General features: G+C 49.8%; 1 protein-coding gene across 50 annotated transcripts in view; it reads right to left on the bottom strand.

Annotated features, from left to right (window-relative positions):
- Positions 1 to 19942, bottom strand: part of Celf4 (CUGBP Elav-like family member 4) — a 287692-nt gene that overhangs the window by 193183 nt on the left and 74567 nt on the right. The gene's annotated exons all lie outside the window — the stretch shown is intronic.

Genomic DNA, 19942 nt, shown 5'->3' on the forward strand with positions numbered 1-19942 from the left:
CTCCTTCAAGGACAAGCAAAAATCAGGGCTGAGACACTTTCACAGGAGGGCCACAGAAGGAGGGGAGCACAATGAGCTTGCAGCAGAGAGATGGGAGCCCGGGGGCTGAGGCTAGGAATGTGAGATGTGATTGGTAGCACCAGGGAGCCACAGAGAACCCAGCAGCTCTGGGAGGACCAGAGTGCCAGAGCTGAAGGCCACTGCACTGCAGACCAAGTTTAGCCAAATCCCTTCCTCAGCTTGCATCTGCCATCTTTTGTCCCCAGGCTGCCTGGGACTAGGTTCATTCCTGTTTTTTTCTGCTTGCTCTTTGTCATTGTCAACTGCTTAAAGCCAAGCCTGAGATAGCCACCCTCCCCAGCAGCCCAGAACCTCAAAGATAAGATGAATGTCTTGTAGGCCACAGGGCTGAGATGCTCTGGAGGAAGTGGAGGAGGAGAAAGGAGGAATAAACACCCATCACATTAATACGAGTTTGGGAGAAGGGAAGGCTGAAGCCAGGAGTCTCCAGATGGTGCTTAGTGAAATGACAGTTTGATGCTTAAGAGGAAAAATGGAACTGTGGTGTGCTGGGAGATTCTTCGATCTTATGGGGTGGGGAATGTGGGCACAGAGAGCCTGGTGTGAGGCCCACACTGACACAAGCCTGAAAAGATCCTGTCCTGGGCCTACCTCCAGGGTGTCCATCAGGTTGAGGACACAAAGTCTATGTGGTTTCCAGGTGCAGGACCTCTTCTGCCCTCCCACATATTCAGCAGCAGTCCTAGCTACTGAGAACTTAACAGGCCAGTCCTTGTGAGCCAACAATGAGTCCACAGGGTGGATAGGTACAGTCTCTGTCCTCAGAGAGCACACATTTCAGGGAAGGGACAGGCAGAGAAGCCATGCTAAGCTCTGGCATACGTGGTAAGCACAGGACACTCATGAGGACCAGAAGGGCATCCTACCTAGCCCTTTCTATGTGGAGGAGGGCTTTCTGCAAGGAGGTGCTGACCAAGCCCTGGCCCAGCTAAAAGGGCATGGAATGTAGACGAGGGCAGGCAAGGAAGCTGAAGGAGAAAAGCATGAGTGTGGGGCCACCTATGCCTCACTGGGGACATCAGGAGCCCGCACCCTCCTTGACCCTGGTGTCAGCAGGGAGTTGTAGAGAGGAGCTGGGCTCAGAGTTGTGAGATGCGTGGGTGAAGCCCTGATGAAGGGCTGAGATGTTACCTGTAGCTAGTGCAAAGTCAGGGAAGAGTGTTCAGCAGGAAGGTGAGGGCATGGGCCTTCTTCTCCTTCTCCTTCTCCTTCTCCTTCTCCTTCTCCTTCTCCTTCTCCTTCTCCTTCTCCTTCTTCCTGAACTGAGGATTGAACTCAGGCCCTTACGCTTGCCAGGGAAGCGCTTATTCCACTGAGCCATCTCCCCGGCCCCTGAGCTTCCTTCTAATCCCACTCCTTTAACCATATTCAGTGCTATCAGGGGACATCAGAAAGCTGGTCTGGCCAGGTACGGTGGTACACATCTGTAATCTTAGTGCTCTGAGGGGTTGGGGCAAGAAGGCAAGTTTGAGTTCACCCCAGGCAACTGAGCAAGATCCTATCTCAGAATAAATTTTTTTTTAAAAAGGGAGCTGGGGATGTAACAGTTGAAGGCTCAGGGTTTACTCTCCATTATAGAAAAAAGAAGAAAAGAAAAAACTGAGAGAGGAAGAGACAGATAGATAGACAAAGAGACAGAAAAAATGCAAGAGAGAAAGGGAGAAAGGAAGATAAGAAAGAAAGAAAGAAAGAAAGAAAGAAAGAAAGAAAGAAAGAGAGATAAAGGAGAAGGAAAGGGAGAAAGAAGAAAAGAGGGAAAGAACAACAAAGGAAGAGAGGAAAGAAGGAAGGAAGGAAGGAAGGAAGGAAGGAAGGAAGGAAGGAAGGAAGGAAGGAAGGAAGGAAACAAACTTCCTTGGATAAAGCCTTTTCCCTGAAGGGGCTCCAAAGTGTCTGACAGTCTCCATCAGGGCACCTCTCCCCACAGCTGGCTGCACCACTCCTAATATCCATCCTTGATATCTTAGATACTTTCTCTGCTCTTACCTGGAGGAGGCATCTGGCATCTGCAGGCCTTAGAAGGCTTAGGGGAACACAGGGGTGGGAGACTATTTATGCCATGTGGGGGGGGGACAGGGAACTTTGGGCAGAGCTGGAAAGGTGGCAGCTTTGTTTGTTTGCACCAGAGAGCCATGTGCTTGGGATTGCCAGTCAGGTAGAGTCTAAGGCCACTGGGGACCTGGCTGGGGACAGCACGGCCAGGACATGTCAGCGGAGCCTGTGAGGAAACAGGCAGGTGGGGGAAACAAAGGCGAGTGAGAAGGAAGGAGAGTCAAGGAGGAGCTCCAGGCTCCAGAATCCATTCTGCTTCGATTTCCCCCCCAAGTCACACAGCTGCCAGGGTTCAGACAGATGCTGTGATTAGCATTTTAATGCATTTCAGAGGACCTTGTCCAAACTGCTCTGGAAATCAGAAATCAGGAGTTTATCTTCAGCTGTCCCCATAGAGCCACATTCTCTTCCAATTCCAGCTGAGCCTGAGGAAGAGTGTGCATTCACCTGGGTCTGCGTGTACATGTGTGAGAATGGAGGGTATTTGTGAGTGCACACCCTCCTGTGTGTGTTTAGGCATGTTCATGCATTGGTAGTATGTGTGTGTATGATTGTGTACAGATACACATCACATACCCTACTGTGTGTGTGTGCCTGTATGTGTGTGTTTTGAATGACAGATGTGCACGTGCAGATAGCTGTGCCTGTGTGTGCACACACACCTTGCATGCGTATGGACATTCTGTATGTGCTTTTTGCAAGTGCAGTTTCATCCAGGATCATTCATGTGGAAGAGGAGATCTCCATACTACTGAAAACAGGTCAGGACTGAGTGAATCAGGCTGTCAGGGCTTCTGGGCTTCAGGTAATGGGCAAAAACATTTCAAATGCAGCTTTGGTTGCTTGGCCTCATCCATGCTTCAAACAATACAGAGTAATAGGATTTCAGGCAATGTGGCATTTTTGGAGGCGCAATTCCACTCCCCTCAAACAGTGCTGATATCCTAGGCTGATCCTTACTAGGTTTATTAGAGCCCCATTTGGAGGTTGGGAAAGCTTCCGGTGAATTAGGAAAAGAAGGGTGCTGGGAAGCCAGGAGCCTCTTGTGACAACTGTGTGTGCTGGGGCACCCGCTGTCCCTTCTAATGTCACCCTAATGGCCACACATCACATATGTCAAGGATGCTGGATGTCACCAACCATTCAAATAGCTCTGGTTGGGAAGATCAGTCCTCTTGTCCTTGTCAGTTTCCCTGGTCATCTACCTAGAGGTGTAGTGGCACTCATGGTCCAATTCAGATTCCAGGGAAGATCTTCCCAGGCCAAGGACAATGGGACCCTTACACTTCTTCTTTAGTGGTAGGTACTTGTTAACTTCGCAAGAAGTGCAGGCTTTTAGGGAGTCAGGCAACTCCTCTAGATCATTGTGGTCTGGGGTCAAATAGGGTCAGGGAGATTAGAACTCCAGATCTTTAATTCCTGCTAGACCAGCTCAGTTCTCCATGCAGTTATGGCAGGGCATTTCCTTATCTTTTCCTGGTGCCCATAATGGGGTTGCCTGCCCAATCTGGACAGCACAGACAGTGGAGTGGAGTTGGGGGATGCTTCCCCCACCCTCCCTGGGACAGGGATCTGGGAAGCAGCAGATAGTTCCTTGTGAAATTTGTTTAATGTAAATACAACCTCTATTTATCTTTAGCTGCTAATAAATTCATGCATTATTAGAAAATCCCTCATACCAGCAGACCCGCTGTGTTAGATCAGCTCGTTTTAAGAGATTTCCTGTTGGCAGGATTCAAAGCCCACACCTGCAGCCGGCCCAGGCACAAGGATTTAACTAAACGCCACAGATAATTAGATCAGTTAACCTCGCAAATTAAAACAAGCACATCGCATTAGCTCAGTTTATCCTAAAAGAAAATATTAAGTTCTCCCAGATAAACCATTTAATAAAAATGGAGGAAGATGGCACATACTGTCTTCCCAAATTCTGGTGGCAGGAGCCAGGAACAGCTCAAACAGTAGTCAGGCCGTAGGTTTATCCCCATCAGCAGGTAGATGGCAGAGAGATGAGATTCTTGCCCAGTGACCTAACGAGAACTAGGGTGCCCAAGGAACACCCAACTAGGGTGCAGCCCAGACATATGATATGACAAATGGGAAGCTTCATGAGTCTGAGCATATCAAAGGATGTCAGTGGGATCTAACCCACTCTGTTACCTCATAATGTAGGGCAGTCCCCAGTAGATCTCTGGAGGCATTAGTGTGAGCGATGTGCTGTGCCTATCAGGGAAGACTTTCTGTGGGAGCTGTATTCTCCTGTCCCTTGGTCACTGCAAGATCCTTTGGTCTGATAGATGTGGAATACTAACAGAAGTCTTTGTAAGTTTCAAACTCATCAAGTCAGAATTAAGGGAAACTGGACTTCAAAAGAAGTTGGCCTTTGTGAAATTAACACTAAAAATTTTTGGTCACCACATAAGTAGTGTAGACAAACTACTGTGTTTAAAGACACGCCATCTACCTAAGAGCGCAGTGTTTGCAGTGGCCTTCTAGTGCTCAGCATCACTTCATCAACGTGCTAATTACATGTGCTTTGTATCTGTTCATTAAAGCAGGCTTGGCAGGACATTAACTTGGAAACACTGTTGGACTGTCTGTTCCAAAGTCATAAACTGCATCGAACACACCCCTTAATATGGATGCTAATAGAAACGGTGTCCTCCCTGGCTCTTCTGAATTATGACGGGTTTCCTTAATTTGTCAATCATGAAGCCTCTCTGTGATATAAGTCATATTGCATATGGGCAGGGATTCAAACGTTGCAGCTCAGCAGAGCCGCCTGCACCCACTTTCTGGACTGTGTAAGCCGTGTCCAACATGGTGGGGAGAGTGGGTGATTGTACAGCCCCTTGCCACTCTACTTTTCTGAGGTGCCTTGGCCCTCAGGAAGGAAACAATGGCAGACAAGAGTCTTCTTTATAGATCAAACCGTTCTAGCCTGAAAGGAGGAACCAGTGTTTTCTGACCACGCTGAACAGTGAATGGGAGAAACACGGAACATCCAGGGTCCCCAGACATGGAGGAGCACTGAAGCATTGGGTCCCTGGCCATATAAAAACTTTGCCATGTATCTGTAATCCTAGCATTTGGGAGGCTGAGGCAAGAGAATGGCCACAAGTTCAAGGCCAACCTGGGTTACATAGTGAGTTCAAGGCCAGCCTGAACTATGTAGCGAGACCTTGAACCCTGTCCCTACCTCCAAATAAAACAAAAAAGAACAGCAACAAAAGTGTGCTTTGTGTGTGAGAGAGAGAGAGAGAGAGAGAGAGAGAGAGAGAGAGAGAGAGTCTAAGATGCTGTCTTTGCCTTTATTATCAATCTGAAAGCCAAACAGACTCTAGTGTGGTGGTCAGGTGGCTTAGGAACCTCACCAACACTTTGTCCCAAGCAGACTTTCTCCTCTAGGTGGGAAAATGCCCTCCAAGTGGTCAGGGTAATGGCAATGTCAAGTTTCCTTAGCAGCTGCAGGGGCCTGAAGAGAGCCAACCTCCTCTCACCTCCACCAACAGGACTTATCCGGCACCAGGTGGGCAGCCTCTGCTGGGCACACTCCCAGCTCATCCTGGGTGTGCTGGGTACACCAAGTCTGCCATCAAGGCTGCTCCTGGGAAGGAAAACCCTGCAAGCTCTCCATGGTTCCAGCCCCTATTTCTGAGGCCAACGGCCCTTCTTCAGGCCCTTCACAGGTCTGTAACAGGCTTTCTTTCTGCGCGAGATACACACTATAGTAAGGTGGTCACTGTCCTACTAAGGAAGCCTGAGCAGCTTCCAAGTGCTCACAGAAAAGTGGCCACATTTCTGTAGCTGTGTGCAGAATGCCTGCCTTACGTGGGTCCCACCTTCCCCTCCCTCTGTCCCCAGACCCTTCCTGAGTGAGGCCCACTGCAGTCCTTTCGCCATGTCCTTTGCCTGCTTCCCTCTGTCTCTGCTTACCCTGCCCCTTCTCTGGCATGCTTCTCCCCTGCTCTCATCCAGGCATGTGTTGCTTGCCCCCAAGGGCAGTGCCCTAGCAGCCAGCTCTCCTGGGAGAAGGAAGGGGCCACTTAGAGCCCAGCGCAGTGCAGCTCTTAGGAGACACTCTGGATAACTACCACCTCACAGCACTCCCAAAGCCCACAAGCTCTGAATTCTGCTCCACAGTCTCCATCCATTGTCCCCTAATTGCTTGGCATGTACACCTTTTCTCCTTTGTAGGAGGGAAGCCCCCAAGGATGACAGGGTCTTCACCCTCTCCTTCCTTCCACCTGCCAAGCAGCACCTAGCAGAGGGCTGTGCTCCTGGTGGGCGCTCAGGAAACACTTACCAAACTGAATTAAAAAACCTTCTCCTAGGCTCTAAGCAGTTCCAGCTGTCGGATGCCAGCTGTTGGGGCTTCAGGGAGAGGTGGAATGCATATTCATTTCAGACCCTGTCTCCCTGCCTCAGAGGGTTTCCAGGACACTTACACCATGTGGGTGTTTGGGGCATGGCCACTGGCTGGGAGTCTTCAGTCTTTTGGGATTCTCGTACAGTTTCCAGGATGCTGCCCTTTACTAAGGGGGGGGGGCAAGGTCTCATGTGTAGTTCACTAAATTGTTAGGATAAATGTAAGCGCGAGTTCTTCTGGGGGAACAAAGCAGGGGAAAGTGAATGCACCCAGGCCTTGGCAGCAGTAGGTCCAGGAGCCTCTAGAATCCTCCACCTGCTTCCACAACTGGTCACATCTAGTGGGTGGCTTCATTGGTCTCCCCAGGTGGGCAGCCCTATGCTAGGAAGCTTACTGCTTGGCATCAGAGTCTGCTGTTCTCCAAATTGGGAAGCCAGGGGAGTGGTCAGAAAGAATTGTGGGGGGTTCCCTCCCCTGTGGTCACACTGGTGCCGTGCCTGTGGGGTCCCAGATATAGGCACAACCAGAATCCCCCCCCCCTCCGCCGAGACAGGGAAACTCAGGTATAGAGAAGCAAGACGAGGAATGTGCCTCAGGGTGGTGGAGCTGGGACCGGAAGCTGGGCTGGCTGAGCTCAGGGCCTGAGCCTGCCCAGTGGCAGAGGGCAGAGGGGCTGACCTAAGGGCCTGGGGGTCTCCTGAGAAGTGCTGGCATGGTCACGTGGACTTCTACAGGGCAGAGGTTGGGAATGTGGGCTGCTGGCTTTGCCTATGCCTGAGAGCTGGACCAAGACATGGAGCCTTGCAGGTTGGGGAGGCGAGTAAAGCTGGGGTGGGGCCATAAGGCTTCGGTTCAGCCCCACAATTGATTTTGTTCAGGGTAGCAATTGCCTGCAGTGATCCCACTCGTGACTGGCCCTTTGTGGCCAGAGGCTCACTGCCTCCCACGGCCGCCCATGCCTCTAGGACACTGGAGCAGCTGAATGGGCCATCTTCATGGAGCTGGCTGAGGTCAGAGTGAGGACCTCACGTGCAGAGGCCAGCCCAGGCCATCTCTGGCCCCTCCTTCCTATGGCCGGTCCAGCTGTGCAGGAGCAACCAGGAGGCTACCTCATCTCTCAGGAGGGCTTTGTGCTGTGGGCCTCACTCTATAACCCTTAGAAGAGGACAGAGTAGGCTGCATTTTCATCTCCAAACAAGAAAATTAACACTACTGCTGCTGTCTCTGAAAGCAGAGGGCCAGGGACCAGAAATGTGGGTGTGGGTGCACAACCATGGGCCAGAAATGTGGGTGTGGGAGGCTCCCGCAGAATGCCCGTGATGCGAGGACAGGGTCTGTCGGCAGAGCGGTCTTCGGTGTTTCAGTCCCACTAGCAGCCCCTGGAGTGAGAAGCCGTGTCTGTAGCTGGGATAGATGCTGGATGGGCAGTGTGGCACGAAGCTTCTCTGGAACACGTTCAGAAACTGCTCTCTCTTGTCTCCCAAAGCATCAGGGCACGGTCTAAGCTGCAGACTCACGTGGTCAGTGCGAGGCGGATGCTGCTGTTCCTTGCTTGCCCCTCTGTGACCCCTGTGCATCTCCACCAGGCTGGTGACAGAGTTGACTGGCTCCTACCTGAACTGTTAATTGCCATTTCACCTTCACTCACAGAAGCACAGTTTTGTCCATAGCAGACATGTGCAAGATATTCCCTTTGCCAGCCTCTCTTCCAGCCAGGATGGCTCTGTGACTTATTCTGGATGGTGAGACCTACATAAATGTCTACTGGCAAAGGGGTCTCTGGGAACTCTTTTGCATTCTTGATAATAGGGGCAGAGGCAGCTGGACCTACCCAGCCTGACTGCAGGTGTGATGTACAGAACTGGGGCAACCATTTTATAACCCTGAGGGAAGAGACTGTGACAGACGCTGTACTGCAGAATCCACACCAGACCCAAGACTCCGGTGTGCAAAAAGCCCTAAGCGACGTGTGCTGACACCGGGGCTGCCGAGAGTATTGGTCTCACATGCAATAGCTGCTGAGACTGAATTTGCCAGTGGTCAGGTGGCTTCCTAGGAACACACAGTAGGACTTCAGGCAGCGATGTTTCTGGACTCCACTCCACTTTCCATGCACAACAGCACTCCCCCAGCCTAAATATAGGTTAGGTGTATAGGCTGCTCTTGTATTGCTACGGCTTCCACAGGGCTGGTGATACAGGGTGTGGTGGAAGGCATACAGGCTGTGCGACCAGATGGTGCTTGGCTGTGAGGCCTCGAGCAAGTCTCTTTGCCTCCGTTTCCTCTCCTGTACAACAGGACCAACAATGCTTAGCTAGGACACTGGTGAGATGCTGTCATACGGAAGTGAGATAATAAATGCTCAGCTTCTGGCTCCTCGTGGATCTTTGTTGAGTGGCAGCTGTCACTATGCTTAGAGAGGAGGAGCCCTTACTCTGCCCTCCCACTGGGGAATATGGCTGAAGAATCAATTTCTTGCTTGTTGAGCTTTGCTCTCTCCACCTCGGTACAGTGGCCTGACCTCCAGCTGCCAGGACCTGCACTCTGGCTCCAGGCTGGAGGTGGAGTGCATTTTGCACCTGTTCCCATGCAGCAAGCCAGAGAGCTGGGAATTAATGATGCACAGGCACACCTCGGCCGTAGCCCTGAGGAAAGCTGTGTAAGGACCACAGCTCTCTGGCTCCTGGCAGCATGGCTCCAGACAGTTTGTCTGAGGCTGGTTCTAGACTCTCTACTGAGACCAAGCAGCTCTCACTGTGGCAGTGAACCGCTATCACACTCTCTAGTGACTTCTTCTCTTTGCTTTGGCCCTTCCCTAACATTGACTGTGTTTCATGGGGTGACCAAGCACCACTTGTGTTCAAGTGCTTGTCCAGAGTCTGCTTCCAGAGGGACTGAACTAAGACAACACCCTAAAGTTAGGCTGGGGCTGTCAAATATTTTTCAGTCCATGGATCCCCCTAGGATCATTCTGAAACACAGCAGACATACAATCTGGCTAAGATGTCTGGAGTAGGGCCCAAGATTAGGTTCTCAACATATGCTGGTCCAGTGTCTACACTTTGGGCCAGATTTCACTTGCAGATGCTCAGATGATGGGGAGATTGGTGTGGGAAGGAGTAGCCTGGGAGAGCTTGGTGGAGGAAGCCTGGAATCTGGAAATTGCTTTGTGGAGGAGGCTGGGGTCCCTAAGCCTTGGGAGCATGGTGGTGGGTGAGCTGGGCTCATGGAGGTGGGGCTCTGTGGGAGGTTCTGAGGTCACCAGAGTTGTGTCTTTAGGTACACTGGGTGATCTGCGTCCCTTCATATTTTTTCTCCTGTTCTCTGGATTGTTATAAAAGGGTTTTGCTTTGCTCTTGTCTTGCTAGAGGCCCCAAAGTAGTGGAACAATCAATCTTGAGCTGGAACCTCTAAAATTATGAGCCAAAGTAAACTTTTTCTCTTTATAAGTTAACTATCTCAGGAATTATTATTATTATTATTATTATTATTATTATTGTTTTATTTTATTTTTTTGAGGTACCAGGGATTGAACTCAGGATCCTGCACTTGCCAGGCAGATGCTTATTTGACTGAGCTATCTCCCCAGCCCTCAAGTATTTTATTATAGTGACAGAAAACTCACTAATACACTACCTTTCCATTTTTTTTCTCCCTCACATACGCAACAAATTTTTCCCCCTTTTTCTTGGAGTCCTTCCTGGTTATTACAGCTCACAGTTATCTCCTTCTGTGAAATATAGGACACAAGTCCAACATGCATATTTGAACCATTTTGCGTATTTATGATTATTTTTTTTGTGGTGGAACTGGGGATTGAACTCAGGTCCTTGTGCTTGCCTGGGAAGCACTTATTCCACTGAGCCATCTCCCTAGCCCCTCGTATTTATTATTCTTTAGTTATTTCATATATGAATTAGTAGTCACAGATTTTGTTGTGACAGAGACCCATGAATGCCACTCACACTTGCATCATTGTTTTGTCATTAATAATAATTCTTGCACTATTTATAGCAACCCACACTGGAATAAAGGAGACACACATAGGACTTCTGTTACAGACCCACATCATCAAGCAAGCTGGTGTCCTCTGTGAAGGGTGCCAGTGTTCCTAATCATTTCGCCTCTTCTGTGCTGGGCATGGAGCTGGGTACCAGGTAACATTTGCCTTGTGCCCACTCAACCATGAGATGCCATCTGCATGGTGCCCCCTGGTGGTCACAAGGGACATCGCACATGCCTTTGATCACTAGGTGCACTTGAACCGCAATAAAGGGGGGGGGGGCAAGCGAGACAGCATCACCTTGAGCCCCATCCCCTTTTCTTTGCAATCATGATTTTCCAGAGGAATTCGGGAAGAGAACGCTATTGGTTTTTGCCCATCACCACCCAAGATTGCCAGTTGCCTGTCTTTGATGGTACATAGCTGCCTACAGCTCTGGAACCCCACTGATCAACAGCACAGATGTCTGGCCTGCTGCTCACCATGCACATGCCCTCTGGAAGAAGCCCCTCTCATCCTAAAACACATGAGTGTTGAACAGCAACTCATGCTGGCATTCTGTCTCCCAGCCTCGCTTTCTGATGAAAAGTCAAGAAGCATGTTGAGAGCCTCCCATGGGCTCGTGGAGGTCTGGCCCTCCTGGCAACCCAAGAGACTCTCTCCTGAGGATACACATGCTGCTTCACATATGCCACATTCACATCTGTGCTGCTGTGGTGGCCCAGATCGAAGCACCTTTCATACAGCATTTCCTCATCCATCTATGGCCACAAATGGGGCCTTCTGGCTCCCCAAAACTGCCTCCGTGGAAAGCTCAGCTGAGAGCTCTCTAGGGTGCCTGAAGGGGACACAGCTGGAGGAAAAGCTGTGGGACAGACCTGATAAAATGCCTTTAGGAGGTGCCAAGGCCAGTGAGGTTGCTCAGCAGAAGCTCTTCCTCCCATCACCTGCCTGCCCTGCTCTGAGCCAGTTCTGGGCTCAGGCAAGCACAGAAGCTTGGCTCCAGGATGTCAGAACTAGATTTTAGCAGAGCAGTGTGGGACCAGGGGACATGAAGGCACCTCTGAAGATTGGAAAGCTCCCTAGGGGCCAGAGAGTCCTATGGAGGCAGTGACCTCTGGTGGAGTTGGTGCTCTGGGGATGAGTGGAAACTCTCTAGGCAGAAGGAACAGCACAAGAAAAGAGCTTGAAGGGGGCTGGGGGCTGGAGGATCTGTGTCCAGGGGACAGCTCACCACTAGCTGAATCTTGTGGGTAACGGAGCCTGAGAGGCTTGAGAGCTTATCTCACAAAGATAACTGTGGTCACTCAGAAGGTGAGGGTCTGGGAGCAGGAGGCCACCGCAGCAGTGGGGCTCCTCCAACAGTCCCCACTTTGTCTCTCTGGAGCTCCTGGAACCTTTCCATCCTCACCACTTTCCAGATCCTAATGGTACTGTCTGTGTCACGAACTATCTTCACACTCACCTCTCAAACCACAGGGACTCTCTGACTAGTTTTCGTTCTGTGCTAGACACCCACTCTCTCAGTTAAATTCTGTATGGAGAAGTTTACTCCACACGGTGCTGCTGCTGCTGCTGCTGCTGATTCTGGTGGCAATCATGGTCCAGCAATGCAAGGACCTCTGCTGCAGAAAATGGTGAAACAAGTCAGGTCTTGTTAGAAATTGCCCTGGGCAGAGGGCAGAGACAGGCACAGCGCTGGCGTTCTAGCCCCAGCCTAGGCAGCCAGTCTGACTGGTATGCACTAGAAGGGGACATGTCTGACTCTCACATTATTACACTTGTCACCAGTGGCGGCAGGCGGCAGAGAGTGGTAGACATGATCACCCTCTTCCTGTTGTCGTAAGTAGTGTGAGTAATGGTGACTCTATTATTCTTAGAAATTTAAAGAGAGGCAGAGCTGGAAGGGACTCCAGAGGCAATGTGCTCACATCCTTTCCCAGCTCACAGCATGGTTCCAGGGAAGGTCTACCTAAAGTTAAGAGAGGGAGGGTTTGTTTAGCTCACAGTTTGTAGAGGTCTCGGTACTTAATCGGCTGGCTCCATGGCAGGACGGCACCACGTAGGAGAAACAGTTCATGGTTGGCAGGAGGTAACAAAACAGCAGAGATGACTGCAGCTCTTTCTATATGTTATACTGTGTCTTGTCCAGCCTACTCAGTGCAGGCTGCACTCACTCGCTTAATCCCAGTGCTTGTGATCCTGGCATTGCGCCATGAGTCAATCCAAGCATCATACACTCTAGACTGAGCCAATTGTGATAAAATCCCTCCTATAACTGCAAGAAGCTTTGGGGGGACATCTGGACACTAGCCCCACCAGGGTGCCACCTGGCTCACTCTGGGCCAGGCAGGTTTACTCACCCAAGTGCTCTCTTGCTTGTTTACTTCTTGCGAGTCCACTGTGTGTGGACACAGCAGTGATGGGTTGCCTCAGAAAGAGTCTTTGGGGAGCCTTACTGAGCTGGGTGGGGACTCTGCTGTAGAGGCCACAGGGAAGACTCAGTCCCTGTGGGCATAAATGGGGGTGGACAGGGCAGTGTCAAAGAGTATGGTTGGTCTAGGTGGCACGGACATCATGGAGAAAGCCCCAGGGGAGGGGCAAGAGGAGAAGGAGGAGGACTTTAAGATGTAGGTGGTGGGGTGCTGCTGCAGGTTGGTGTGGAGGAGGAGAGACGAGACCTGCAGGTCTCATAGAACAGATCCCTGTGTCGAGCTGGTCACACCTCTGAATTTAAGGCCAATTTTTCTGCCCTTCAGCCTAGGGGTGCCTTTTGGAGGATGGGTCCATGCATGTGCAGGACACAAGCTTGCTCCTGTTGGAGTGGGAGCTCTTTTGAAGGGAAGGGCTGGAGGACTCCCATGTGGTGGGCCTTGGAGGCAATGGGTTCATGTCCCAGCCCTGTTATGAGCAAATCCTAATCTCCATCTCCTGTCACCCAGCTCACAGATGCCAAGTGAGTCAAAGAAGACAACAGAGCTGGCAATGGTGCTGAAACTGGTAGCCTTGGGGCCCACTCTGGCCGGCAACTTGTGACCAGAGGACATGAGTAGCCAGCCAGGTATGATCTTTCACACCCAGAGTTGGCTCTGCTTGCTTCTGCTGCACTCCACTCCCTTTGCATACACACCACTGAGCAGGTGCTTCTTAAAAGAATCTCCCACTTCTCACCCAGACAGATCTGCTGGGCTTGTCCCCAGGGAATGATAAGCAGGAAGATGGACTGGTCTGTTCCAGGGCCCCACTGTCCTGACTTCAGGGGCCCTGCTAGCCCTGAGATAGGTTTTTCCAACTTGGTACTATTGACATTAGGACCAGATTATTTTTGTATATTGTGGATATTTAGTGGCTTTCCTGGCCTTTCCTCACCAAGAGCTGCCAGCATCTCCAGCAGTGTCAAATGTCCCCAGGGTACAAAATTGCTCAGTTGTAAATCACTGCCCTAAAGGACAGATACTTCTCTTTAAGGAATATGAGCAAGAAGAAAAGTAAGCCATACATTTTCCCAGTACAGGAAGAGAAAAGCACAAGGCCAAGTGACGGCACCGAGGACGGCAGGTGGGGTTCTCATGACTCAGGCAGCGCTGAAGTTCTTTCTCCTCTTCAGCATGGAAGAGGCATAGGGATCCACCTTTTCAGTGCTGCTGGTAGGATTGTGTCCCCTGAAAAAGATGCTGAAGTATTAACTGCCAGGAGTGCCAGTGGCCTTATTGGAAATAGGGTCTTGGCAGAAGACCAGGCTAAGATGAGATCATTAGAGTGGGCTTCCATCCAGTATGACTGGTGTCCTTAGACAGGGGGATTTTGGATGTAGAAGTGGACAATGTACACAGGGAAGAACTGGGAGGAAACAGGGAACACCATCTACAACCCTGCCATGCCCGAGGCTTTCAGAAGCCAGGAGATAGGCATAGAATGGATTCTGCTCTATGGCCCTCAGAAGAAGCTAATTTAGACCCCTCACTAACACAAGCAACAGGGACGGTAGAATCAGGGGCTGTAGGTGTGACTATGACCTCATAATCCTAAGCAGAGGACTCAGAGGATGACAGGGTCCTGGGAGGGAAACTGAAGGTTCCAAGAACAGCTAGACTCACCACACAGAGACAAACCCAACACTGTGCCCACACGACAGACAAGTGGAAACACATCCTGTCTCTACAATGAAACACTTTGATTGCACCAATCACTAGAAGTTGTAAAAACTACCCCGAAGAATTAACAGCCTCTGTACATGCTAACTACACCCATCATAAATTCGTCTTTAGTTTCTGTTATCATATCAGTGTCTCTGGGGACCCCTGTTTTGTCATCATTTGCCCTTTATAATTTATTCATCTTGTTCTTGCCTGCATCCTTTCTACTTATCATTCATCTTTACAATTGTACATAAAATTAGATGGATTCTTCAATGGCAGGGCTGTCAGGGAGGGAGCTGGGCTTCATCAGGGAAGCCCCCAAGGCTGGAGGAGGACCCACTAGGGTACCCAATGGGTGCTGAGGTAGAGGTCGAATGGGCAGGAGGAGAGGAGTAAGGAAGAGGAGGGGACAGAGGAGAGCCAGTGAGGAGCCAAGGTGCTGGCACACACCTATAGTCCAGGCACTAGGGATGCTGAGGAAGGAGGATCAGGAGTTCAAGTCCACCTGATGCTATACAGCAAGTTCAGGGCCAACATGGACTACATGGCAGGGCACTGTCTCAAAACAAAAATAAATACAAACAAACCAAAAAGAGAGAGCATGAGAAAGATAAAAGAAAAATAGGTGAAAAATGAGAGGGAAAGAAGAAAGTGGGAACTGTTCAGAAGGATGAGAACAGAGGCAGAAAACCAGGAGAGAAAAAGAGAATGAAGAAATGGGGTTAAGGAAAAGGAAAAGGGAAGGCTTTCGGGATACAGAATGCTGAAGGAGATGCCTGCCACAGCAGGGCTAGGAATTCAACTGAACTTCTTTTTAATCTTCCGTTTTAACATCTTTTCTGATAAACTCAAAGAAGGTCATGTCGAATTTCCATGGAAATAACCAGTTTAGAGTTGCAGGCAGAGGTGGGGAGCTGGGAGTGGCCAAGGCAGGGGCAGTGCTTATCTGCAGGGGCTGCGGTGGGAGGAGGTGGGGAGTGTGTTAGTTTGCTTTGTATTCTAGGGTTGCTGGAGTGGGGATACAAAAGCCAATCTTTAACTAGTGAATTGGAACTTTAATGTTTACCAAGCAGACACAACTCCCCTCCCCCACAGCTCCCCCTCTCACTGCCTTCAGGCCCCTGCGGATGGATCCACCTCTCTCATCAGCAGCCCTGCACAGGAGCCCTCTCCACTGCCCAAGGAGGGAAGTGCTAGCCACATCCTGTTGGATCACCTGGTCTTCATCCTCAGAGCCTCCCCTGTGACCTTGGGTCCCTAACTTTGGGAACATTTGGCTTCTTCTGAGAGATAATTTCTTGCAAAGTCCCAGACAAAGGCTGGAGGAGCTGGGACTAAGCATCAAGGCTGCATTTTAAGGTACACAATTCATCCAAGAGGCAGCTCTCTGAGCAGGCTTCCACTGCCTGAAGCATCTCACCAATCACCAGCTCCTGACTCACACCCTGCCCTGTCTGCCCATCTTCCGGCTGCTTCTTGGGCCCTCATCTGACTTACTGGTCCTCCTCCCAGCCTTCTGTTCCCACATGCCCATGACCCAAGGAAGACTTTTTAGTAATTCCCATACTCCACAGTCATCTCAGTCCCTTCTGAATTCCTGAAGCAGCTGGCAGGGCTAACAGAAGTGGTCACAGCAGATGCCTGCTATTGACGAATTGTACAACTTTGGGGAAATCTCAGTCTCCTCACCTGTGGTGGAAAACATGATGTCTTCCTCATAGCATGATTGTGAAGATAAAAGGAGGCAACATATCAGTCTGTTTTAAGTGCTTAATAATGTTAGTTGTGATTTATGAGTAACTGTACACACTACTCCTCATTTTATGACATCGACTGTCTTATGTTTTTGGTTATATTTATGTGTGTGTATGTGCAAGCATGCGTATGCGTGGCTTCTGTGCCCAACTTGAAGAGAAACTCCAAGAGGGATGGAAGATGTGTTTTCTTGTCTTCATGTTACATGGTACCCATCTAGGCCAGTTCCTGGTATGCACTTAGGCAACACTTGCACATGGATGGAGAAAGTGTTCCATGTGGATTCAACACTGTGAACAGCAGAATAAACATTAAGAACAGAAAGAATGGGCTACCAAGGGTCAGGAAGCAAGGCAAGTGACATTGTGAGGAAGAGAGATCTTGATAGAGTTTAGAAAAAGTAGAACCACCTTGCTTAGATTCTGGCAGAAGGCTATGTTCTAAAAGACCCTGGGATAACTTCATAGTTTACTAATCTCATTCTACTAAAACCTTTCCAAAGTCAAAAATAATATTCCATTTGTGGGGCTGGTCCATGATGACTCCATCAGCCTTTGGAGTTGTTTCAATTAGACTGATTCTAGGGGAAATTGACCTCTGATTTGTGAGAAGAGCCATTGTGGTCTGGCGCTGAGTGTACACTCATTCCTAAAGAAAGTTTCCCTTCCTTGTCCCCAGATGAAGACCTGTGCTAGAGACACCTGCAGTGTTGTGGCGGTGGTGTTTGCATGGTCATGTGCATGACAATCATGGGATGACTTTTCTTGCTGGTGACAGGATGCTAGCTCTGTAACTTGCTGGGAAACAGAATACATTGCCTGTACTGTCTTTTCCTCCTCTTTCTCTCCTCAGTAAGAAAGTGGAGGCCTGATTTTAATGGATTGATTTTAATGGATTCTGAAGTCTGGAAAAGTGCCTAAATTGCTGAGGTTACCAGTTTTCCAGGTTCTTTTTTCAATTTTGTTCTCCTTAGTCAGACACAGAGTGTGCTTGCTGGGGCACCTAGTGTGATCACCCCAGACAAGGAGAGGTTCTCTCCTTCTCCCCCCCCCCCCAAATAGGTAGCCCTAAGCAAGGCCCTAGCTGGCAGGAGCCTGTATTATTTGGAACATTTTGCTTGGTCCTATTCTTACATTTGCTAGCAGCACACTTTCTCTGATCTCAAAGGAAAGAACCAACTAGCAATAATAACTCCAGTTCTGCTTTCCAGAATCAAAATGACTCCACTTTAAAGCATAATTTTATTCAGTCATTTTGTTTTTTATTTGTCTGCATGTGAGTTTGTGTGGGGACAATGTGCCCTAGGAACTTAGAGCTACAATTCTTTCTTTTTTCCCTGTCCCTGTGCCCCGCAGGCTGTGCTTGCCCTGAGAATTTGTGTGATGAGGCTTATGAGGCCATGGATCGCCCTGAGAAGCCTTTGAAGAAAGGCTGGTATTCCAGGCAGTGCACGGGGCCTCTGGGCTGTGTGTGCAGTTCTGTCTGCTACTGGCCTCATACTCATCCCTCCCCTCTCCCAACATACATTCATGTTTCTTTTTCCCCTTCCTCTCAAACTTGCCCAACTTGTCTTTGTGATTTCAGAAAAATGCCATTGGATGTCCCAGTATGAAGGATTAGCGCAGATTATGGGGAACAGTGTTAATTATCGTGGAAGGGGGGCTGGCGCGACGCTCCAATGTGCTCCTGATTTCCCCTGGGCCTTTCTGCCTGGTAATAAGCCTTCTTTAATCTGGCAGGCCCCTTGGTGAAATCAGCACCACGGACAGTGATATTGATTGCTTCTGAGAAACCATCACAGCTGCTCAACCAAATTACCTTTGATATGTGACCTTTAATGTAATTACTGCAACATCAAAGTATTTCTATAAATTATTAAAGAACTAATACACTCCATCATTTAGCTATTCTATTATATGTAAAATAAACAACCACAAGTTAATGTTAGATCCCCAACAATCCATACTCACTACTGAAATTCTCTCAGTTCCGGGGTTCTCCTCTTTCAAAATCTTGAACCTCCCCCTCCCATCTTCTCTCTTTCTGTTTCCCCATCTGATTTCGGCTTTTAGCCAGCGTAAAACTCCCCAGCAATCTCTCCCCAGCTGATGAAGGACCTCCCATAACAATGTGATATTTTCTAGTCCACTTGGGTGGCTCCAAAATATCGATCACAATGTCCCCCAAAACAAAGTACCATCAACACTTTATTAATCAGCACCAACCTTTCTCAGAATCCTTTGATTATCTTACAATGTGGCTTTATGCCGCACACATAACGTGGGGCGATGTGGAGCATATTTCTGCCATCTTACCGAGGGTACCCAGAAAGTAATTACTATAATATATGTGCATGTAGCTGCGCCACTAAAAACCAAGTGGGAACGGCCACCCTGCCAGAGCTGGGCTCCACACAAAATCTGTGCGGTGCTCCATTTCCATATATTTGCATCCGAGGGTATGTTATTAAAATGACTCAGCCCTGTGCGTTGCAATCACAAATACAAGAAGAAGAAGAAGAAGAAGAAGAAGAAGAAGAAGAAGAAGAAGAAGAAGAAGAAGAAGAAGAAGAAGAAGAAGAAAGAAGAAGAAACACACACACACACACACACAAATACAACACAAAGGCTGTCTTAATGGGGGGGGGTGGGATTCAGCACTCCCCACCCTCAAAAGGGTAAAAGAAAGATCTTCGATGAAAAGGAAGGCTGCCCCCCAGGTTGCATTTTCTCTCCTCTACCTGGTTAACCTTTCCCACTGTGGGGCAGAGAGGGAAACGTGTGTTTACATACGTTTGCTTGGTAAGAATGTAAACATGCATGTGTAAGCACAGGAGCGCATACATAGAGAACACACGTGCTTCCCTGCAGTGTCCGTTGTAGAAGCTTAAACACCGGATATTTATAAATTCTTTAAATTATGCCCACAAACACACATCTTTCCATTTATCTTTAGATGCTCAGCAGCCGTATATCTCCCCCCCGGCCCATCTCTCTGAACCCACCGGCGAGACCGCACAGACCCTTGACCCGAGGAACACTTCTTATTTTATGGTGATTAACTAGCTTCGATAATAGCCGTGGCTGATATCACACCCAGTTAGGGGGGCCATAAATAATCCTTCTCTCCCCCACACAGAAGCTATAAACCAGGGCCGAGGCGCGATAGTTTATCAAAGACGAGGGCTGGCTCCTTAAATAAACCGCGGTGATCTCACTCGGCAGGCGCCGAGCTCCGACCGGGAGGCGCCCCTCCTTCCCTCCCACGGCTGCCCCCAGTGCAGGAACCGCCGGGTCCCAGGACAGCTCGGCGGGCAGGGTGGCACCGCAGTCTCGGAGGGGTCTCGGGGCTCCGGGACCCACGACCCTCCGCGTCCCCGCCCCTGGCCACCCCGCGGGCAGTGTGCGTCGGAGTCAAGTTCACCCCGGTCCCCGCCAGGTCCCGTCGGGGCTGGAGCGCGGAGAACGCTCCCGGTGCGCGGCTCTATCTCGGGCGCAGGCAGGCGGCGGCGCCCTGACCCGGCCTCCCCGCCCGCCGCCCGCC

Source organism: Octodon degus, unplaced genomic scaffold, assembly GCF_000260255.1.
Source record: "Octodon degus isolate 3935 unplaced genomic scaffold, OctDeg1.0 scaffold00003, whole genome shotgun sequence".
Taxonomy (NCBI): Eukaryota; Metazoa; Chordata; class Mammalia; order Rodentia; family Octodontidae; genus Octodon; species Octodon degus.